Source organism: Myotis lucifugus, unplaced genomic scaffold, assembly GCF_000147115.1.
Source record: "Myotis lucifugus unplaced genomic scaffold, Myoluc2.0 scaffold_0, whole genome shotgun sequence".
In the NCBI taxonomy this organism is placed as follows: domain Eukaryota; kingdom Metazoa; phylum Chordata; class Mammalia; order Chiroptera; family Vespertilionidae; genus Myotis; species Myotis lucifugus.
In genome coordinates this window covers 18,118,339-18,142,731 of record NW_005871048.1, presented here as the reverse complement: position 1 = coordinate 18,142,731, position 24,393 = coordinate 18,118,339, and positions in this window count along the sequence as shown.

The following is a 24,393-nucleotide window of genomic DNA, read 5'->3' as shown; positions in this document are numbered from 1 at the left end:
GAGCAAGGGGTCCTTGACTTCGAGAGGGATCCCCAGACTGCGAGAGGGTGCAGGCCCAGGCTGAGGGACCCCCCGCCCAGTGCACGGGGGGGGGGGGTGTTGTGCACTGGGCTTCTAGTAAGAAAATAACCACATATCTCATTATGTGTTAAGATTAATAAGAAGGAGGTATTAATGACTGTGGGTCTATTTTTTTGCAATCAGTTTCAGACTGATATCACTTTTAAAGTAGGGGTAGGCAGGATGTTATAATTTGGTTGCCAAGTAAGTGACCCACTTCTATCTGCATTGCAATTCTGAAGGGGGAGGGATAGCAGGGGAAGATATTCATTGTAGATCAAATACACTAGACACACACATTCAGGAGTTGAATCATCTCCCAAAATTTTTAGTTATTAATGATCTTTATATTTACTGGTTTGTTCCTTTATTTAGTGTATAAACTTCTTTTTGAGTGAGATTTACTCCCTCTATTAAGTTCAAATTCACACTATTAGAATTAGGCTCTTGAAGGATTCCTAGTTCCTTGCACAATACCAAAGATTGGCTAGGATGTCAAGCAAAGAGGACAGCCATTCACTGCTGTGGGAATGTTAGCCTGCACATCCACTTTGAAAGACAATTTAGCACTGTGGTATTTTATAAAAATAACAAAATGATGGTTATTAGTTACCTTCAAGGTCTTCAGTAATGGTTACCCATTGAAGCTTGAAAAGCAAGGATTTATTCTTAAATTGATTGATTGCTACTCAGGTTTTGTTTTATCATTACTCTTAATATCATGTGTATAATTCATAATAAAACAGAAAAAAATACTTTTTTTAAGAATGAAGCAATCATTCCATGCTAAAATTGTTTACATGAATCTTGGATAAATGTCCCTAACAAAGGTACCTCAAAGCAGTGCTTTTTATGGTTTCTGGTAAATTTTAAATTGAAAAATAAACAGTCAAAACTTTGGTATAAAGGTAAATGCATTTCTATATAAAGAGGGGAACATTTTCTGAGGTAAATATATAATTGGCACTTTGCAAGACCCCAAAATTATACACATTCTTATATGTATATCAAAAAATCTATAGATACAAACTTGTTTTCCCCTCTGTCTTCAGAAATATGTATTTCCAGTCATGAGAGTTTAAAATTTAAGAGAACATTAAGTGACAAATTAAAAGAAAACAAATTTCCCTCGCCTCTGGCGTTTATAGAAAGCACTGCTAGATGCAATAATCAACTGTACCTGATATTAGAATCCTCTGGGAGGGGAGAGAGAATCACACTGCAGTGACCGGGACCCCACCTGCAGAGACTGGTTGGGTGGAGCTGAAGCATCTATATCAGTGGTTCTCAACCTTGGCTGCACATTAGAATCACCTGGGAATCTTTTTAAAATCCTGATTTCTGGGCCTCATCCTCCGGAAATTCTGTGTCTTTGTTACTAATGTTGTGGCCCCCACCCCATAACAAAGAAACAGAATTTCCGGAGGATGAAGCCCAGAAATCAGGATTTTAAAAAGATTCCCAGGTGATTCTAATGTGCAGCCAAGGTTGAGAACCACTGACCTATATTTTTCTAAAAGACCTCCCAGATGATTCTAATGCAATATCACTGTGGTTCTTCAACTGTAATCACCAGACCAGCAGCAGCATCACCTGTGAACTTAAACATTCTTCACTCCAAACCTGCTGAATCAGAAACTCTGGTGTTGGAGTTCAGCCGCCTGTGTTTTGACAAGCTCTCCAGGCCACTGTGATGCTCTCTGAAGTTTGCAAACCACTACGTTATACTATAAGGTATTTCTTTCAGCTTTTCTATCCTAATTCACCCTAAGAAGGGGAGGCATGTCTTACCAGATTGGAAAAATTGAGAGAAGGAACTGAGCCTCCCAAAAACAGCTAATTCAGATTTATCTTTCTGGTGGCTGGTCTGTTCACAGGAGGTTGCATTATGGTCTTCTCTTTGGCCATTCAATATATTCAATATGGGAAACTCTGTTGCTTTAAGTGCAGTTTCTAGCGGTTGCAGTGTCTGGAGGCATAAATCTCGCTTTAGGTGAAATATTAGCAAGCAGCCTTGGCAATAGATCTAAAATTTTCAAATTAGTGTTATCAAATGTATCAGTATTTTCATCACTATATGCCTGTCTCTGTATCTTAATTATAAATTGATTTCAATATAAGGGAAATGAGAAAAGTGGAGATGCCTTTATTGCTTCCTATGAGTCATGTCAAATAGAAAACCCTTTACCAAATAATAGGAGAAGGCACATTTGAGGTGAGGGACAGGGTTGAAACCATTGGCAAAAGTTACATGTTAGAAGTTGGAAAAGGTTTCTGATGTGGTAGAAAAGCTGGATTGTGGGAGAGCAGGTCAAAAGAAGGTGCTGGAAAATGTCTAGGAGATGCTAATTGCCTATGAGCATCTTCAGGAATATCTTTTAGGAAGCAAAATGCAGATTCTGAATGTGATAGACTTGTTTATGTCATTTATTTTAGTCTGTTTCTGGGTAGTGAGTACAGAGGACTTTTTAGTATCTTGTTGCAAATCCAGGTCTGACATTTCCCATGTCTGTGGTAGGCAAACTGTGGCTCGCGAGCCACATGGTGCTCTTTGGCCCCTTGAGTGTGGCTCTTCCTAAACCTTAGGAGTACCCTAATTAAGTTAATAACAATGTACCTACCTATATAATTTAAGTTTAAAAAATTTGGCTCTCAAAAGGAATTTCAATCATTGTACCTTTGATATTTGGCTCTGTTGACTAATGAGTTTGCCGACCACTGTCCTGTGTGATCATTTCCTAACCAGGCAGGCAGAACTTGCACTATTTTTCCCCCTTGCATTAATATAATGTCACTACTACATAATATTCTAATGCATAGATGGCTGGTTAGGAACATGTGGGTTTATAACCTTTTGCTATTACAAGCAATACATGACTACCTCCTTGCCCACCCAACTTGAACATGCTAGAATAGAAGGGACCATGTCTATTTTTCCATGATATCCCTGGGGCTGGGAATCATCACTGGTACATGGTTGAAACTAGATGAATATTAGCTTGCTAGATGTCTACATGGATATACATACCAGTTGGCCCCTCAGTCCTTGGAGAGACTTAAGCTAGGTTTAATTAGTCAGGGTCCTATTGAATCTGAATGTCTAGACAACAGACCAAGAAATCTCTATAGTATTTCACAGCTTCTCAAAGTAATTTTTTCAGACGTAAGTATGAGAACATATTCTTTACAGCAGTGTTTCTCAAATTGTCATCTCAGGACCAGCAGCAAGAACAGCACCCAGGAACTTGCTAATTATCTTGCTCCAACCCAGATCTACAGAAACAGAAACTCTGGAGCTAGGACAAGCAATCTCTGGTTTAACAAACCTGCTGTGAATTTCTGAGAACCACTGCTTTAATGGATAGCTGATCTTTGATTGAAGACAGCTGTCTCTAACTAGCTACCAGTAGTAATAAAAACTAGCAATATTTTTCCCACTAGGTTAAACACTAAAACATGAAATAAATTGTTGATCATAACCTACTAAATTGTTCCAGTTGAAAAGGATAGAGAAATTAAATGGATTTCATGTGAAGTCTACAAAAAACAATCACATTACTTTAAATCACACCTTAACCAGTGCTAGAAATTAATACTGTTCACTCAAATATTGTTTCGTCCTTATAATTTTTATTCTTTTTTAAAACTTGTGTGCTTAGATTATTGAGGAGTATGTAGCACAAATTGTATAAAGTACATGGAAATAATTTTTTCTTAAGTGGTTTGGTTTCCAGCACAGATAATGGAACTATATTTTATAATTAGGGTGTTACATTATCTCCTAGTTCCTTTTCATCAGTATATTTATAAAGATGGTGGACAACATTAAGGGGTTGTTTCTTTTTTCCATTTATAAAGATGGTGGAAAATATTAAGGGGTTGTGTGGTTTATTTTTGGTGTGTTTTTTTTCTACTCATAGACTACGTTAGCATGTTAAAATGCAATTTCACTCTCTGGGAGATGACTAGTTCATTTCCCTTTATAAACTAAATCAAATAATGAGAGTGTAATAATAGAGAGCCTCAGCTCAGGACTTTAATTCTAGACTGAAAGGGTTCCTAAGGATAGGGAAGCACCAATTCCAGAAGCCTAACTGACTCAGTTTGGTCTGTAATAATAATTACAACCTTTCTTAGTTGAGGCCTGTGAAATCTGCCAGAGAGTTTTTAACTCCTTTTCCTTTACAGATTTAATAAAAGGTCAAACTCTTTCAAAATGAGTATTAATCCCTTTCCTTTAATGCTACCTGCCCTATGTAAATCCGCTGGTATGTTATAAATTATTACTTGATTACAATTCAGGCAAGGGGTCTACCTGATAGAATATGTAAGAAATATAATGGGGAAAAAAACATTTCAATTAACAAAAATTTCCTTAATCTCTCCTGAAAATATATACGTATACTCAACAGTTTCTATCACTTTGAAAGAATGAAATGTTTTTCTTAAAAGAAAAACTTGTTGCTTTTAAATGGTCAGTTAGAATTTATCTTTATAATAAATGAAAACATATTTTTCTAGTATCCAGAACAATTTTACCCGTTTACTGAAAGTCAGTGTTTTACTTGAGGCATTGCCAACTTAAAACCCTTAAAGATTTTACTCAATTACCTCGAGTGAAGAAAAGCACATTCAACATTTGCAAATAATCATTTATAGTATGTTTTTATTTTAAAGTATCATAGGTCCTTTTAATTAAGTAGGAACTCATGATAGACATGAAGGAAAAGTTTTTCATAAGAATGTTAGGAAATTTCTTCATCTAAATTTCTTCTGTAGAATATTTTATTACAGAATATAGTTCTATGTGTATTTTACATAAATTTTAGTTTAACAAATACTATTTAGCCAAACACATGTTTAAAGTATATGGAGGTTACAAATTAAATGATTTCTGCTCTCAAAGTGCTTTACTCTAGTGACTATTACTTAGGATATTCAAATTTTAGTCACTAATATGTTTAAGAGCTTTGTCCAAATAAAGACTTACACATTTACATTAAAAAAAAAACTTTTGGAGGCTTCCAGTAATATGAAAAACTAACCTGTGGACTTCTCTCCCCTGCTCCCACCTCACATCAGCATGCATATACACTTTATATATATACAATAAGCAAGTAAGTCATGAAACATTAAAAGCAGAAAATTAAGTATAAATTGAGATAGAGGCATCCATGTGTATTTTAGTCTCAGGTGTATTTCCTAGTAGCTGAGGCTGGGGTTCTGACAAGCACTCTAGGATGGAAGACACAGTCACTGGGTGTGTGATGAAAGAGTTTGGAATCATCTACTCTACATAAAGCTCAAAACAAAGTGGATAGTTGATAAATCTATGGGAAAGAGGGAAATTAAAGCCATTTTTTAGGATCTGAAATCTCTTTCCTGGGCCACTTTAGATTGTGGATTATGAAGTCTAAATATTTGAAATGTGAGAAAACAACAAAATCAAGAAATAAACATAAATAATTGAATGGCTTCATAGAAACCTACAGTTCCACAAAGAAATGTCAGACATCCTTCTGCATCAAGACTACTTTTAAAACCAAGACATATGGAACTTGCAAAGACAAAAGTATTTCCACTAAAGATGACATTGCAATAAAAATAAATTTTAAAACAAAAAATCTTCTCTGAGAGTCCATATAAGCAACAAACCTGAAGATCCTCAGATAAGAGAACAATAAGCTGAAAAAATCTGTAATAAGTTTATTTAAAATTATTAAATATATAAGCGATGAGTTGGGGATTCAGAATGGGAACATAAATAAATGGAATTATTTGGAAAAATCAAATAGAACTAAAAATCAATGTAATCATTCCAATTAAGAACACATGTAACATTAAATAGCAGATTAGGCTGTTAGTATGTTAAAATCTAGAAGGTGATTTAAGTAAAATTCAAAATGTAAACAAAATTAAAGTGATAAAAATGTGAAAGGGAGATTAAAAGATATGTAATAGAAAATGTATATATAATAAGAGTGTCATAAGAAAAGAGAATAGTGTGGCAAACAATATACAATGAGATACGGCTGAAACAGTTACAGGGTTGAAGAAAGACATGAGTCTTTAGATAAGAATACAATGAATCTTCAACTAGTGGTGAAATGTCAGAGCATAAAAGACAAAAAGCAAATTAAAAAATCAGCCCTAACCGGTTTGGACCAGTGGATAGAGCGCCGGCCTGCGGACTGAAGGGTCCCAGGTTCGATTCTGGTCAAGGGCATGTACATTGGTTGCGGGCACATCCCCAGTAGGGGGTGTGCAGGAGGCAGCTGATCGATGTTTCTCTCTCATCGATGTTTCTAACTCTCTATCCCTCTCCCTTCCTCTCTGTAAAAAATTAATAAAAAATATATTTTAAAAAATCAGAAAACAGTTTTTTCAACTGGAAAAGCACTGGGTTTATACCTATATGCACTGTGCCATTGTGACACTCTTTTGAGTTAATAAAGATGTTGTAATAATCATAACTGCATCTCTTTGTCCATATGAACTGTAAACCTACTTTTTCCGACTCCTGTATATAATGTTTTTATTTAAAGCTATGGTACTTTCTAATAACTTGGCTACATGCTGAGAAAAATCAAAATGAAAAGAAACACACAAAAAGCACCCCACTATGGAGCAATAAATAGCTAATAAATTTATGAAGATAAATGTAGTAGAAAAAGATAAATATTCACTCATAGAAATATATAAGATTTTAAGGCATAATTTACATAGAAACAAAGAGGCTGTATGTTGGGGCAGGTAGACTATATGAATAGAATAGAGAACCCTAAAAGAAACTAAAATAAGTAAATAAACCTGGGACATAATAGCAGTGGTTGAAAAATACTGACTATTCAATTGTTTCTTTAATCTTCATTTTTTTTCAAATACAAACTTAAAATTAAAGTTATACACTTGCTACCAACATGGAAAGAAATTATGTAAAAATAAAATATTATTATTTTAAAATTAAAATATAGAATGAAATACTAAGTAAGCACAAGTTGCTCAAATAAGTTACAAAAAGCACAAGTCATAAAAATAGATACAAGTTGATAAATTTAAAAAATTAATAAATATACTGATAAATTCATAATTAGCAAATCAATTAATAAATTCACATATACATTCCTTAAAATGAAAGGAAACCATAAATATAATTAAATGCCAAATATTGGTGATGATATTTGTAAAACATATTACTAACAAAGAAATAGTTTGCAGTTTTAATACTATAGACAAAAACTAACCATAAATACATTTTTTAAAGTAAAATGGGCAAAATATATATACAGGCAATGTAAAGATGAACTAAATTTAAAAGTAATTAAATATACTAAAATTGGTTCAACTTATTTGTAATCAAGGTAATGTGTGTTTAACCAAAAAAATATAATTAGACATCTATTAAACTGACAATATTGTCATGCAAATGATATCCTTCATTTAAATTTTAATATATACAAAACAAGTATATGTAGTAAAGTATAAAACTGATATCAAAAACAGTAAGGGCTCTGTGTTCCAGTTTCATGGAAGCTAGTGGAAAGTACATTTCCTAGGGTCAGAGAAAAAAGATTTTATTACGCATGGCACAGTAGGTAGCTTGAAATATATATCTGCTCTGGTTCCTCTGGCCCAACACTTTCTATGGAGGTGAATGCTATACACACAGTGGGCCTCCATCAGAGCAAAGAACCCAGATCTTAGAGAACAAGTTTGATGTAAGAAACATCCAAACCTGTAAGAATTTTCATGAGTTTATATGAGCCAAAATGATGATTGCCTGGAAGCAAAAATCTCAACAGATTAAGAAAATGATCCAGAGAACGGCAGTTTTGCACCTTATTTTACACATTAGAATAAAAGGAGAAGACCTGCAGTGGTCGGCAAACTGCAGCTCAACAAACTGAGGCTCGCGAGCTGCAGTTTGCCGACCCCCTTGAGTGTGGCTCTTCCACAAAATACCGACTTCTGCGCATGGGCCACGAAGAAAGCAAAGCAAAGAAGTCTCTGGGATTGGATAAAAAGGAAAATAGATAGACACATACATCTTTTACATCAGTGGATATAGGGTAACTGTTAACATTTACAGCACATAGAGATGGTAAGTGGGGAACAAGGTAACAACGAGGGGTTCTGTGGTCTCTGTTCTGATGGCAGATTGTGCCTTAAAAGGCCTGGAAAAGGAGATTACTTTGACATCCCAAAAGGCATGATACCCTAAATGCAAAAGACAATAGCCAGTCTCACTTAAGGTAAAGACTTACCTTTGTCAAGGAAGATACTGGCCTGGGACATGACTATGCTCCATGACTCACTTTTAGTTAGTAAGTTTTCATTTCAGACCACCCTGTGTGGTTACTTTAGGTCTCTGAGTTTGTAACCATGCAGGCCTCCCCTAAGCTTGTCAGGGTTAGTGTGTGACCCCTTTTTCATCCACACTAGTAAACCTGCCCAACATTTTCCCTAGAAGGAGACAATATCTTTATTACCGGACAGCAAATAAATCTGTCCTATGCCATGGAGGGGGACTTTATCTCCATCTTCCAAGGCTGTTCATTATAGAAACATCCTTTTAAAGAAAGATGGACCAAAAGCTTATACAAGATACGCAGAGATGCTGTGGAAAATTGTCTCTCAACAACAAGAATGGGAATGATCCAATAAACTTCAAAAGAGTGATGGTATCTAATAGAGTAAAAAAATCAAACATATGAGATTCTTAAAAGGGTTTCAAAAAGAACATGAATATTTTATTTATTTAAAAAACAATAGTATGAGTCCTGCTTCCAAAAGGAGTGAGTAGTTATTGCTAAAACCAACCAGAAAAGGTAGATTAAGAAACAAAAACTGTTAAAGATAAAAGAAATCATTGAGCTGCTGAAGCAATGTGGGCGAGAAGACCTAAGAATCCAGAGACGGGAGAACCACGGAGCAGACTTTCTGTAGCTAATTTTTCTCAGGGGGAATCTCCTGATTTAGGTATTGGCAGGAAGCTAAGAATCTGGGCTTTGCCCATTAAAAGTGCCACTGCTGATGTAAAGAAAACAACAGCCAAGAATTTGGTGGTTTTGCAGGATTTAAGAATTGAATTTGAGACCTTTCCAACTTCAGACAGAAAGATAATCTCCTGAAGACATTTTCCAAATCCCTTTTGAGAGTTTCTGACACAGATCAAGATCAGAACATATTCTAGGTGGCCTGAGTTGAGACACTTGTAGTGTATCAAATTAGCCTAGCAGATTCCACAGCCAATAAATACAGAGACCCCAAAGCACTAAAGGAATCCTGATTAAGATATGCCACTGAGATTTCTGTGGTGTGTGCTAGGTAACACTAGTATGACAGTAGATGACTAATAGTGAAATCTGTACCTACGTGAAAGTTGTTAACAAAACCCTGAATTTGTAGCACTGGCTTTAAGGCAGAGTGTTACACAGTGAGTAAACTGTTATAAAATGCTGGAATCAGAGGGATCCATCTTTATGTTATGATAAAATCCCAGTTAAACTTACAAACTACAATAATCTGAAAAAAAGTGTACTTCATGATCTGGTGGAACTGGGTGAGGGACTTATGAGATACAATGTTGGAAGGGTGAGTTGTCTGCTTCTACTGTAGACCACACATATCTATAGACAGAAAACATAAAAGAATATACAAAAAAAACTATTAAAATTTATCAGGTAAACACTACACAAGGTTAAATGAAGTACTTTGTAAACTTGTACAAAAGCAAAAACCTAATGAAGATAAAATTTTAAAATATTTCTATATAAATAGCATAAATTAAATGCATAGGAAGGAACCTATAAATAGTATGCAGATATGTATGATGAAAACTAAATTATTGAGAATAATTAAAGACAGAAATATTTCATGAAATATTTTAGTAATCAGCCCCAAAACTGATTTATGGAGTAAGCACAGCTCTAATAAAATGAGGGAGGGGGTGGTATAGGGGATAAATGGTGATGGAAAAATATATATATATGATTTAATTCAAAATAAACACACACAAAAATTAAAGCCAGTTGTGACATTTTGAGAGGATGAGAGGGCATGACAAATTCTAAAATTTATATTAAACTCCAAAGGTCAAGAGTAACCCCTTTTGAAAATACAAGAGGAAATGATAAATTCTAAAAATGTAATATATAGAAATACATATTTAGTATACAGACCAGAAATAGTAATGCATTGTGTTATATGTATCTGTAACAAATATAACAACAATAATATTTAGAGCAAAAAGAAAAATAGAAGATATAATTTCTACTATATCACTTTTTAAATTTGACTCCATTATTAAAATCCTCTCACAATGAAAATGCCAGGTTTAAATGATTTTGGAGGTGAGTTATTTCTAACATATAAGGAAGAAATATCATCACTGTTACATAGAATCATCTGGACAACAGAAAAAGAGGAAATATTTTCCAAGTCTTTAAATGAGCCTTCATACCCTTAATAAAAACCACAAGGACATCAAAAAATGGCAAAAATTATGAATATGTATAAAAATTCTAAAAACAAGGTAGCAAATCAAATCAGAAAACTATCAAAAGAATATTACATCATGACTAGGTGACATTTATTCTAGGAATGTAAGGGTGATAGGAAATCAATCAAAGTAATTAAACATATTAACCACAAAATAGGAAGTAAATCATATGATCATCCCAATTGATAATAAAAGCATTAAATAAATTTGAGCATGAAAACAACTAAAAACCTTTGTATATTAGAAACAAAAAGGAACTCCTTGATTTAATACATAGTATCTATCAAAAACCTACAGAAATACCCTACATAATGGCAAATTACTGAAACTCTTCTTCTGAGGAGAACAAAACAAAAATGCTTGTTTTTAACAGCTCTACTTGATAGTATACTGCAAATTTAGGCCAATCCATTAAAGTACTGAAAATAAGTAATCCTATCTAATAAAGAGGGAATATGCTAATTAACCCTCAGGTCATTGCAAAGATGGTAGCACCCACAGCCAATAAGGAGGGAATATGCTAATTGACTGCCCTGACCTCAAAGATGGTGGCGCCCACAACCACAAGATGTTGGCACCCAGTCCCCTCAGCCCCACCACACGCCTGCCTCTGGAGTCCCCCAGTCCCCTCAGCCCACCAGCTGCCACGGCTGGCCCAAGAAGCAGGCAAGCCACCCAGGGCCACCCGAGGCGCAGATAACCAGAGCCGGATAAGGCTTGCACTGCCGGCAGTGGCAGCAACAGAGGTGTGATGGGGCATCTCCTTCCCCTGATCGCCAGGTCACCTCCCGCCCCTGAGGGCTCCTGGACTGTGAGAGGGGGCAGGCCGGGCTGAGGGACCCCCCTTCAGTGCATGAATTTTCATGCACCGGGCCTCCATTTAGTGTAATAATGGAAAAGGAAAAAAATAAATTATATCACTTACTAATGAAATTATTGTATACAAATAATGGATGGTGAATAAAAGTGAATGGTTAAACAAACTGTGATTCATAAAGACTATGAATACTACTCAGCAAAAATAATATTGATACACAACAATTATGTAGATTAATCTCTGGGGAATTATGTTAATGAACAAAAGCCAATCCCCAAAGTTTATATACTTTATTATTCCTTAATATAACATTTTGAAAAGACAACATTTTGGAGAGAACATGTAAGAGCTTGCCAGGGTTTGGAGCTCAGGGAAGTTGGTGTTGGTGTAAAGTGGGTATGTAAAATGGGGCAACATTAGGGATGCTATAGTCATGCAACTGCCATTATCTTGACTGTAGTGTTGGACACACAGACCTACACATGTGATAAGGATATAGAAAGCTGAATAAACACAGAAACTGACATTTAAAAAATGACTATATGTGAAACTGGTGAATTCTAAATAAGATTTATGGATTGTGCAATATGAATATTATAGTTGTAATGTTATAGTGTAGTTTTACAGCATTTCCATTGATGAGAAACTGGGTAAACATACATAATATCCCTCTGTATTATTTCTTTCAAGTGAATGTGTAATTACAATTATCTAAAAAATGTCAATTAAAAATGTTATATGAACAATTGTGTGTATAGAACCCTCTAAAGCAGCGGTTCTCAACCTGTGGGTCATGACCCCTTTGGGAGTCAAACGACCCTTTCACAGGGGTCACCTAAAACCATCGGGAAACACATATATAATTATATATTGTTTTTGTGATTAATCACTATGCTTTAATTAAGTTCAATTTGTAATGAAATTGGTGGTCACCACAACATGAGGAACTGTATTAAAGGGTCGCGGCATTATGAAGGTTGAGAACCACTGCTCTACAGGATTGAAAGTTGAGAACTCATTCCATAGGTTCTGTGGAAATTTTATACTCTAGGAATGCTTCCATACTTTAACTCAGCTATTTCACTCAAAGACCTACAGATTTTTGACATCACATTATTCTACCAGTTTTTTGTTCAATTATTACCACTATATATTCTACCCTTCTGATACTCATACATATTCTATCAAATTCTTCATTTTATTTCAACCATTACATACCTCATTTTTAACTACCAAATAAATACATGAATACTAATTTCAATTACTGTTTTTCAAACACACCAAACTCCCTTATTAATGCATTAATATTAATGCATTAATTCTCCACATTTAACATATACTAAATTTATATTAAATAGTGGAACACTCTGTTTACAACTTCAAAAGCCTTTTATCCATTGTACTTTTATCACCCTGGATTAATGAAGCTAAATGAAATTTTTCAGACAGCTTACAGACTGGATAAAAAATATTCACATCCCTACTTCTACCATAAAGTCATGATTGTTAAATTTAACTGCATTCTACAATGAATTCTGAAAATCCACTCAATTTCTCTAATTAGCTTTCTCTTTTTTTTTCTAAAGTGTGTCAGACCTTTTCACCCTAGATTCTCTAACATTGTACTTCCAATATACTTAAATTAATTAATCTCACTCCTTGAGAACATAAAAGATATAAGGGAACTAACTTACCTTCTTTCTACAGTACCTACAAATTAAACTGCACTTGGAATTCTCCTTTTCTCCTACCCATCTAATGCAATTTGGCAGTCCCTTTCTTCTATCAAAGGCAAATTTTCACACTTAGGTTCTGCCTCCTTTTATTATTTATTTTTTCTTTTTTTTTTTAACCAATCCACTTTTTAATTCTTTACGTTACAGAACTAAACTGAAATTTATTAACATTCCACTCTTACATTTCTTTTTGACAAACAGAAATAAAATTCATGAGCCAAAAACCCAAAACAAAATGAAAAACAGAGAAAAGTTCATAAAACTAAATATGGATCCCAGCATTAATAGCTGAACAGAGAGTGTGATTTTTAACATTCATAGCGGATGATAAAGTTGTGTAGAAAATAAACACTTACAAATAAATGTTAAAATTAGATTACATATATCTCCTTTTTCCCCCATTGACCTCTCCCCGGCCACTCCCCCAACTCCCCTCCAGCACATGCCCTTACCCCTCCTACTGTCTGTGTCCACTGGTTATGCTTATATGCATGCATACACATCCTTTGGTTGATCTCTTACCCTCACCCCTCCCACTCTCCCCTGCCTCCCCTCTGTGGTTTGAAGGTCTGTTCGATGTTTCTATGTCTCTGGATCTATTAGCTCTGACTTCTTTTACTTGACTACTCAACAACATAAAGAAGGGCTGGCCACAATTTTAATTTCTCCAACTGTTTTTTCATAACTCTATGATATTTCTTCTAGTATTCCTTCTACTCTTCTGCTCAAAATATTTCAGGACCTTTTGTTGTCTTCAAGTCCTCTATCAATACTTAATATGATTGGGTGCTACAGGGCTTGAGTATATGTAATATTTTTTTAACCAATACTCTTTTCTAAAATGCCCTAAATTGCCAACTATATGCCAAATACTTCCAAATGTGTATCTGTAACTAAGTCTCAACTAACTCTTTATGTAGAATCTCCTCTGAATTTAAAACTCAGTATGCCTGAAACTGATATCAGCATTCCTACTCTAGTGTTTGCTGTCTTAACAAATAGCACACCAACTCCTTATTCAGGAAAGTCTCTTATACACACACACATTTCCAGGTCCAATCAAACCAATCTCACCAATGTCTTTAAATAATCATTGTATCAATATATCCTATTGATCCTAATTCTAAAAGATATGAAAAATATTATAATTTCTCATCTTCTCCATTGCTACTAATCTATTCTAAGAAGTTGTCCTATCTTACCTAGACTGCTGAAAAGGCTCTAACTCATTTCCCTAATTTCATTATTCCTTCTTATATTACTGCACACTTCCCTATCTTCTCATTTTCCATTGAATGACCAGAGTGATCTTTAAAAAAACAAAAACAAATATTACATCACTGTTAAAACCTTCCCTTCCTAGACTAAAATTAAGATTCTTGGGCTTGTGGCCTATATGGATTTATCTGATCTATCTAGGAAATTAGAGGTCATTTAGCTTTTGCTTGTTAACTCCCATTTTATACGTCTGTGCTTCTTATTCATCTAACTCCAGACACATTCCTTCTTTTTATACTAGAATAATCCACAAAACCTATATATTTGATATTCCAAGTTTCTGGAAAATTCTCCATAAATTCTCAACATTTCAAGTTTTTGGAATATGAATTTCAGATCAACCAGTCTTTTTCAAGTCTTTTTCTGATTTCACCACATAAACTATCTTCATACAAAACTACTACTCTTGATCCCATCATATGTATGTGTGTGTGTGTGTGTGTGTGTGTATATATATATATATATATATATTATTGGTAGAAATTAGAATTGACTTGGAATTCTCCTTTTCTCCTACCCATCTAATGCAATTTGTTTTAATAGCTTTTAACTAAAGGAAGAGTTGTAAAGTAACTTTTCTTAAAATATTACCTTGTCAATCTATATAAAATTTTTCATTGAGTATACCATAGCTCTATAACATGGTGTAAAATTATTAGTTCTTGATAAAATCATATAATTTCAATATTATACTAACATCATAATGTCTTCCATAAATTTATTTTATATATTGTAATTTAAGATCTTTTTTTTAGCTCATTTAATCCAGTGATTGCCTTAATTTTAATAATGTAATAAAATATCCAAAATTTATCATTTAAATGTTAAATTCATTTTTTAAATGTTGTGTTTATCAACTGAATAATGGCAATGGTTTCAGTAGATTTTCCACATTGTTATAAAATTTAATATGACATAACTGACATGCACCATAGTGCTTAATTTTCCCTTTGGATTGGGATGAGCAAAATATTTTGCATCTCATAAAGCCAAAATTATGAAGAAAACATTTTAATAAAAAAAATACATTCTAAAGAGCAATTTTAAAGTGTAATATAAGCCTTAATTTCTAGACTCACAGTTGATGAAGCTGTAGGGATATTTTTTTTTTTTGGAATTCAAGTGGAAAGTAGTAAATTTTTGGAATACTGTTTGCAAAGGAGTCTGATTAACTATCTATCTATCTATCTATCTTATCTATCTATCTATATAAAAGGCTAATATGCTAAGTGTCCCTCTGCCTGTCCGACCAGTCGCTATGGTACGCACTGACCACCAGGGGGCAGATGCTCAACACAGGAGCTGCCGAGCTGCAATAACTTGGCAGTGGCGGTTCTCAGGTGACACACCCTGAAACAAGAAAGGAAGGAGCCCAATTCCTCACAGGGCTGCGCAATTCCACCTTCGGTCGTGGGTTATGTTGTTGCTGGGGCACTGTCAGCCTCGAATCTGGTTTACTGCACACTTGCGTCTGTGTTCCACACCCTGTATGACAGTAACTTTGCAGAGTGCCCTCTCACACTCCGGGACACCTTGGGGGATGTTGGAGAGCCGATTTCGACCCAATCCCCTACAGGCCAGGCTGAGGGACCCCAACTGCCAGAGGTACTCCACTCACTCTGCAGACACCCTTTGAGCCATGGCACCAGCCCAGGTGCAGCCGGCTGGGGAGGGACCACAGAAGATTGGCTCCAGGATGTGTCTGGCCCTTCTCGCCCAATCCCGCCCTGCTGGCCACCTTCTAATTGATTTTCTTTCATTGTGCACGAATTTGTGCACTGGGTCACTAGTAGCTACATAAAGGTTTGCTTAATAGAGAAGAAAAACAAGTTGGTGAGAGTGAATCAATAGAGAAGCAAAGCTTCAGTGGGTGTATGTTATTTTTGAGGAAGATATGCCAAAAAAGCAGGAAGAAATTCCTATGGACTCATATATACACTCATGGCACTTCAATATAGAAATGAGATACACTCAGATCCTGGGTTATAGGGGTCTCACAAAGTTTTAGTTCATATTCTGCCATGCTTTACACTTAAAAGTTTTGGAAAGATATTTTTTTGAGTTTGTTGTTTTGTTTTTTAAATATAAATGGTTCCATCTTAGGCAAGAAATAGAGTGAAATAGAAAAAAGGACACTACTACAATATTTGGCCCCAAATATAATAGAAACTATAATTTAAAACATAATTTCAAAGCTTCAAGTGTTTCCAGAAGAAAACTAACATGCAAGGGTGGGCAAAAGTAGTTTTATAGTTGTGACTCTGTGAAACACAGAGTATATTCTTATATTATTATTTAACCATTGTATTACTTATTTGTATTATGACAATAAACCTACTTTTGCCAATACCTGTATTTTTAAGTGATTGCCATGCATTAAGTTTGATTCTAAGCCAGTTCCATGTATTAATTAATTTAATTCTTGAAAGACTGCTGAGTTAGTATCATCATTATCTCCATCTACAAAGGAGAACACCAAAGTACAGTAATTTGCTTAAGGTCACATAGGTAGTTAGTGATTGAGTAAAGTCACACTAGATACTTTAAAAACAGATCTAAAAGTCACCTTTATAAGCTATTGTTATGAAGCTTGTGAGAAGAAAAATCATTCCACGTCTCTTAAAGTCTCCAGGCAAATTTTTCTGTCATTTGGCCTCTCTGAGTCTAGACTCCCTATCCTAAAATGAAACCGCTCTAATATTTGATGATTACATTTTAAGAGAACTATTTCATCCTGAAATTCTAAGCCAAATTATTATTATCTAATTTTTTAAATTATTTTACTCCTCAAATGAGGATGTTTTCTATTGATTCTAGAGAGAGGAAGGAAGAAAGATAGAGAGAGGGAAACACCAATCCATTGCCTCCCTGATGCACCCTGACTGGGTATCAGACCCACAATTTGTGTGGGTATGTGTCCTGATGGGGAAATGAACCTGCATGGCACAACACCCCAATCAACTGAGCTACACTGGCCAGGGCATTAGCCAAATTATTTTGAAATAATATGTGTATCTGCTGAATGCGTATCACATGGAGACTGGAAGTAATCGTATAAAGTTCTTTAAAATTCCTCAACTCAATCCCCATGTACTAGAGTGAAGGTTTTGAAAGTCCAGGAAATAGGGCTGCCACAGAGTGATTCACTTGACTTAACATCTGTGTTCTTCAAAACACCGGTGTCCCTTCATTCTTATATGTTAACTATTGTATTTTCATATTATTTGAATAAATTTTGAAATTACTTTCTCCACCAAATAAATTAAAATAAACTAAACCCTCCAACAGGAGTTTTAAAAACTGTGTCCTTTCAAATTCTATTCCTATGTAGTCTCAGAATTCTGTCTCTTCCTAACATGAGGAAATCAGTCTACCACTGCATGGTTCTATTTTATTAAACCATGTTAAATGATCCCATGTAGCCTAACTTGCTTAGTCATGGCTCTTCCCTCAAATAAATATCTACTGAAAAATGTGTAAAGTACAAAGCTTTCTCCTTAGGAAAGGATGGCAGCTAATTAATTTAGTTCCTAGAAAGGCTATAATTAACCACTTATCCAAGAGCCTTTCTGCTGGTGGCAACCATTGCTTTTAACGTTTTAGAATCCACAGAGCATTTCTTAAATTAAAGTCACTTTTTAAAAATTACTGTTAAGCCAAGAAGTGATGGTAAGTAGATTAGGTGCCTAATTCAGTTTAAAACTATTGTCATGAAAAAATAGAGCCTTATTTGTAGTTATTTCAGTGAAATTCCAAATTAGCCAATAAAGGAGAAATGGGTAATAATATAAGGAATATAACAAGCTTAACACATTTTACCTGACATCTGTTTTAACTATGAGACTCCAATAAAGAGATAGTCATATGAACCAGATATAACACTGTAACACTCTCTCTCTCTCTCTCTCTCTCTCTCTCTCTCTCTCTCTCTCTCTCTCCCTTCCTCTCTCCCTCCCTCCATCCCTTCCTCCCTCCCTCCCTCTCAACATAATGATTAGCAGCTGCCTGGATCCTCTAGAAAGAAAATACGAGAAACTGAATCTTTCATTCTTCATTTGTGTCTGACAATTAAGTAATATGCTTTTATCTTTGTAAACCTAATCAAAAACAGGCCTGGCAGAGTCATGAAGTCACCAAAATAAAAGTAAAAGATTCTGTCCTTAAAAAGCATTTTTGAAGAGAATGTAAGTCAGTTGCATAAATTGAGAGACCCCTTTTTCATACTGTTTTCCTTAATAGGCCTATTACTAAATTACACAGAGAATCTGATGTAGCTTCTTCCTATTTGTTTAACATGCCCACAATTTTTCTTATCACATAAAAACCCCATAAAGTGTTTATCAGTGTAGAGGGCTGTAAGGTCCCCTTCAGTTACTGACAATTTTTCTTCTCAGCTTTAAGACTTAAAAGATCTTAAGACATGTTTTATTTCAAGAAGTTCCAATCCTAACTGCTTAATCAAAAACAGGTTAGAAGTTAAAAAATGGGTATGACATCAACACATTATAGCATGCTGTTGAAGAAGTGCAGGTGCAAATTTTCCATGAACATTCTGTGACTGTCTTTAAAGAAGGAAAAGACTCTGAATCCAAATACACATCAATATTTTCTTTGACTTCTTGTTCTCATTATTCTTAACGTTATAGAAATTTGTCCAATGCCTTTACATATTTAAGGACACAATAAACACCTTTCTCACAGAAAGGGAAAAATTACTATATACAAATAAATTTAAAAGAGGCTTTGACACCTTTTAGAATAACTGTTAAAATATATTTATTTATGTTAAAACTATTATTTGATAAAGCAGGAATAAATATCACCATAATCTCTGTGATTCAGCTGTGACCTATAGTTTATTGCCAATCAAATATGTCTAGAATTAGATCAACGGTATGGCTTTGGCGCCTGAAAAGAGTTATCGGTCTTCCTCAACCATCACACACTTTGTGTGTTTTTTTGAAAATCAAAGAGTATAGGGTTCCAAATAGGTAAATACTATTTTAGGTACAAACTACTGGAGAATATTTGAAATAGTTGGTTTATAAATTTTGGCTACTTATTAGTGCAGCATTTCTCAAAACTCTAGGCATTTGTGGAGCATTGAATAGAACATCAGAATATACATGGAGCATAACATTTAGGAAAATTAAGAAAAAGTAATTTGTTGCAATAGAACACAATACATTATAAAATTATTAATATGAATTATAATAGATTCATGTCAGTAGTAGGAATAATGTTGCCTACATCTTAAGATAATACATCCAGCTCTAATCTATAATAATAAAAGTGTAATAAGACTGGATGGCCAAACAGCGGAACGACTGCCTGTACAACCTTCTGGATGAAACCAGGGCTGCAAGGGTCGAGGTAGCCACCGCGGCTGTGAGGGCTGAGCCCCTTGCACGAATTTCATGTATCAGGACTCTAGTTTGATGATAAATTGCTATAGTTGTAGGGAAGATTACATATCTAGATAGTTTCTTGCTTTACAAGAACCTAATCATAATTATATGTTTTACGTTTTACTTGAAATGGATATACATATTCAGGGTCTCTGTCAAATAATCATATATAGGGGTCAAATGTGGACAGGGACATTATGGAGAGATTTCTCCCATAGAAAAACTTTCAGCACTTCATCAGAGAGAGTGATGTCAAATGATTTTCCTAAATTTCTGGTTTGCTGACTTAAATCAGTAATGGCCTCTTTCACTAAAATGAGAAATAAAAAATTTAGATACAAGTCTTGTTCTCCTAGACCAGTGGTCAGCAAACTCATTAGTCAACAGAGCCAAATATCAACAGTACGATTGAAATTTCTTTTGAGAGCCAAATTTTTTAAACTTAAACTATATAGGTAGGTACATTGTTATTAACTTTATTAGGGTACTCCTAAGGCTTAGGAAGAGCCACACTCAAGGGGCCAAAGAGCCGCATGTTGCTCGCGAGCCGCAGTTTGCCAACCACGGTCCTAGACAAACTCCCTGTGGATTGCAATACATATACAAACTAATGTATTTCTGTAGTCATTCAGTGGGTATGTATTAGGAAGTCATTAAAAGGTCTTCTTTACTCTCACCTACCTGGCTGCGACATCTTCCTTATTCACTATCTGTTTGTACTTTATGTGATCACATCTAGTCTCATGGCTTGAAATATTATTTGCCATTTACTGCTAAATTTAGATTTGTAATTTCAGCCACATTCTTGATATATACCAATAGACATGGTTACATAGTTAACAATTCACCTTGCATGTCCACTAGGTATCCCAAACTTAGCATTTTTAATACAAAACTATTGAACCTTTCCCCAACTATGTTTCTATTCCATCACAAGAGATTGTACAATAATTCACCTGATTGTTCTTTATAAAGTTTTACAGTCATCTTTGCCTTCTCTCACTCATAGCACACACCTAATACAGTGGTAAATTCTATACACTTTACTATCAGAATATGCATATCTTAAATCCATCCACTGTTTTACCTCCTCCATTGTTTCAAACTATGTCACATATGTTATCTTCTCTATCTGGATTATTATGTACCCTTCTAACTTGTTTTAATACTTTCACTAATGTGTTCCTATCACCTTTTATCTATAAACTAAAGGCCCAGTGCACTGGTGGGATCCCTCGGCCTGGTCTGCACCCTCTTGCAATCCGGGACCCCTTGGGGGATGTCAGACTTTCTGTTTCGGCCCGATCCCCATATTCCAGGCCGAGGGACCCCACCAGTGCACGAATCCGTGCACTGGGCCTCTAGTATGCATATAAGATCTTTGGTTAATCTCTTCCCGCCCTCCCCCTCCCCCCTTCCCTCGGAGATTCATCAGTCTGTTCCATGTTTCCATGCCTGTGTGTTGAGTGTCTGTCCATGGTCAGTGCACATCATAGCTACCAGTCGAATGGTCACTTAGGCATATATATATATATATATATATTTTTTTTTTTCAAAGAGATTGCTTTAAAACATATCAGTAATAAATTGCTTCTCCCTAGTCCCTAAACTCTGATTAGTCTCAACCAATCAGAGTTTCACACTGCACTGGGTTAAAACACTGTCCTTAAAAATTGCTATATGATTTTAACCATCCCTTGCTCTCTCTCTAAGGCCTAATTCCTACCGTGCTCTTTACTAGTTGTGTGTGGTTTTCTTTTTCCCCTGCCTGAGACACTCTTCCTTGTTGTCTTTTCATTTTATTGTCAGGTGTCGATCTTGTCAAATTTTGCCTTAATAGAGTTGCCCAGAGGGATAAAATAACATAATTTCTTACTCTTTTGCTATATGCCCTGCTTCAATTTTCTTCAAAACATATACTGCTATCTCACACTTCATTGTATATTTATGTGTTCATTTGATACTGTATATCTTCCTTTTCAGAATGCAAGCTCTATTAAGTTGAGAATCTTTTTTAATGTGTTGATGCCTGTGTTCTTTTTACCTAGAGCAATGCTTGCACATACCTGGCACTCTAAATAAATACCTATTAGATAAATGAATAAAGGGGTTAAGCAGAAAAAATAGTAACATAAACAGATTTGCTTTGAAAACTATTACTTTGTAATGTGGAGAATGTTCTTTGGCAGGGCAAGAATGTATATGAGGACAGACTTAAATAGATACTGCAGTAAATCAGACAGAATTTCATAGCTTGAACTGTGAAGAGATAAATAGAATTGAAGGAAAACAAAAATGTAAGAGCTATTTAAGAGGTAAACTACAGAGCACAGTGATATATTAGATATTGGGATATGAAATAAAAAACATATGGGATACCTCTTAGATTCTTTACTATCATAATAACAGATAATAGTGTTGCTACTATTATAAGGAATAAAGGAAAAGAACTGTATGGGGTGGGGGTAGTAATAGGCTCATTTTTAGATATGATTTGTCACCTAAAATATGTAAGAGGCTATTAAATGCATAGTTCTGGAACAGAAAATGAAGTTTTGTCTGAACATACATTTTAGTCATCTATATATCTACACTAATAAAAGACAAACATGCAAACTGACTGTACCTTTGCTACACCTTAAGCCATGTCCACCAGCCAATCAGAGCAACTATATGCAAATTAACTCAACCAAGATGGCAGCCGGCAACCATGGAGCTGGAGCAAGCAGGAGGCTTGGTTGCCCCAATGATGGAGGAAGCCAAGCTTCTCCCTTGCCGCGGCCTGGCTCTGAGCTCCACTCAAAGCAACAAAGTTTCAATTATAGAAGGTAAATAAACCCCAGATACCTGCTTTTAGCCGGCCATGGCCACAGAGCTGGAGCAAGCAGGAGGCTTCCCACCTGCCCGCCCTGGCTGGCTCTGAGCTCCTCTCAAGGCTACAAAGTTTCAATTATAGAAGGTAAATAAATCCCAGAAGAAAAAAGAAAAAAGAAAAAAAGGAGAGGCTGGGAGCTTCCGTCGCCGGGGGGCTTGGCCAGCCTGCAAACAGCCATTAGCCCCTCACCCAGGTTGGCCAAACTTCCATGGGGTGAGGGTCCCCACTGGGGGAGGGGGGGCTTGACCAGCCTGCAAACAGCCATTAGCCCCTCATCCAGGCTGGCCAGGCATCCCAGCGGGACCCCCACCCTGATCCGGAACACCCTTCAGGGCAAACCAGCCTGCCCCCACCCATGCACCAGGCCTCTATCCTATATAATAAAAGGGTAATATGCAAACTGACCCTAGCAGCAGAACGACTGGGAATGACTGGTCACTATGACACACACTGACCACCAGGGGGCAGACGCTCAATGCAGGAGCTGCCCCCTGGTGGTCAGTGTGCTCCCACAGAGGGAGCTCTGCTCAGCCACAAGCCAGGCTGACGGCTGCCAGTACAGCGGTGGTGGTGGGAGCCTTTCCTCAGAAGCGCTAAGGATGTCCGACTGCAGCTTAGGCCTGCTCCCTGCTGGCAAGTGGACATCCCCCAAGGGCTGCCAGGCTGCCAGAGGGATGTCTGACTGCCATCTTGGGCCCGATCCCCCAGGGAGCGGGCCTAAGCCAGCAGGTGGACATCCTCCGAGGGGTCCCAGACTGCAAGAGGGCATAGGCTGGGCTGAGGGACCCCCCCGAGTGCACAAATTTTTGTGTACCGGGCCTCTAGTATGTATATAAAAGCCTAAGTGGCGTTATGACTAGTCAAGCAGTCGACTGTCGCTATGATGTGCACTGACCACAGGGACAGATGCTCAATGCAGGAGCCTGGCTCATGGCTGCGCGAGCACAGCTGTGGTGGCAGGACGCTCTCCAGCCTCCATGGCAGCACTACCAAGCAGCACGGCAGTAGGCACAGCAGAGCTGGGATGAGCAGGAGCTGCACAGCACCTGGCCCTGGCTGGGGCTCCTCCCCAGCCGCCTGCCACTTTGCTTACTGCTTCATCCCTTGGGGGATGTCAGACTGCCAGGCTGACCTGTGGGGATGGGGCCCAAACTGGCAGCCTGACATCCCCCAAGGGGTTCTGGATTGTAAGAGGGTAGAGGCTAGGCTGAGGGACCCCACTGATGCACGGATCCAAGAAAGACCAAATAGAATAAAAGGGAGGATAATTTAAGACACATCTTAATGAACTAAAAAATATAACAGATGAGTGGAGAATGATGCATTTGCTAACAAAAAAGCCAGGACGTAGCAAAAGATAAAAATAAAAAATAAGGATAATGGTGTATATCATGGAAGCCTATTTTTAGGCAAGTAATTTTCAAAAAGAATATAATGATTAATGGTAGTGAATAACAGTGAAACCTCTGTTTTAGGGAATAGCAGGTTAGCTGATGTTCCTCTAAAAAGAGAGGAAATTGCTAAATGAAACAATTAAAAATCATTGAAATATGACAATATAGTAAGAACTGTGAGGTGAAAATATTTTCAGAAGAGAACAAATAAATACTATTTAAGGAGGTAAGAAAAATGACTGAGTATTTTCAAATGCTGTTGAGAACTCAAATAAGTGCTAGAAAAGCTCTGATGGGTTTAGAGGAATGCATTTTATTAGTTTC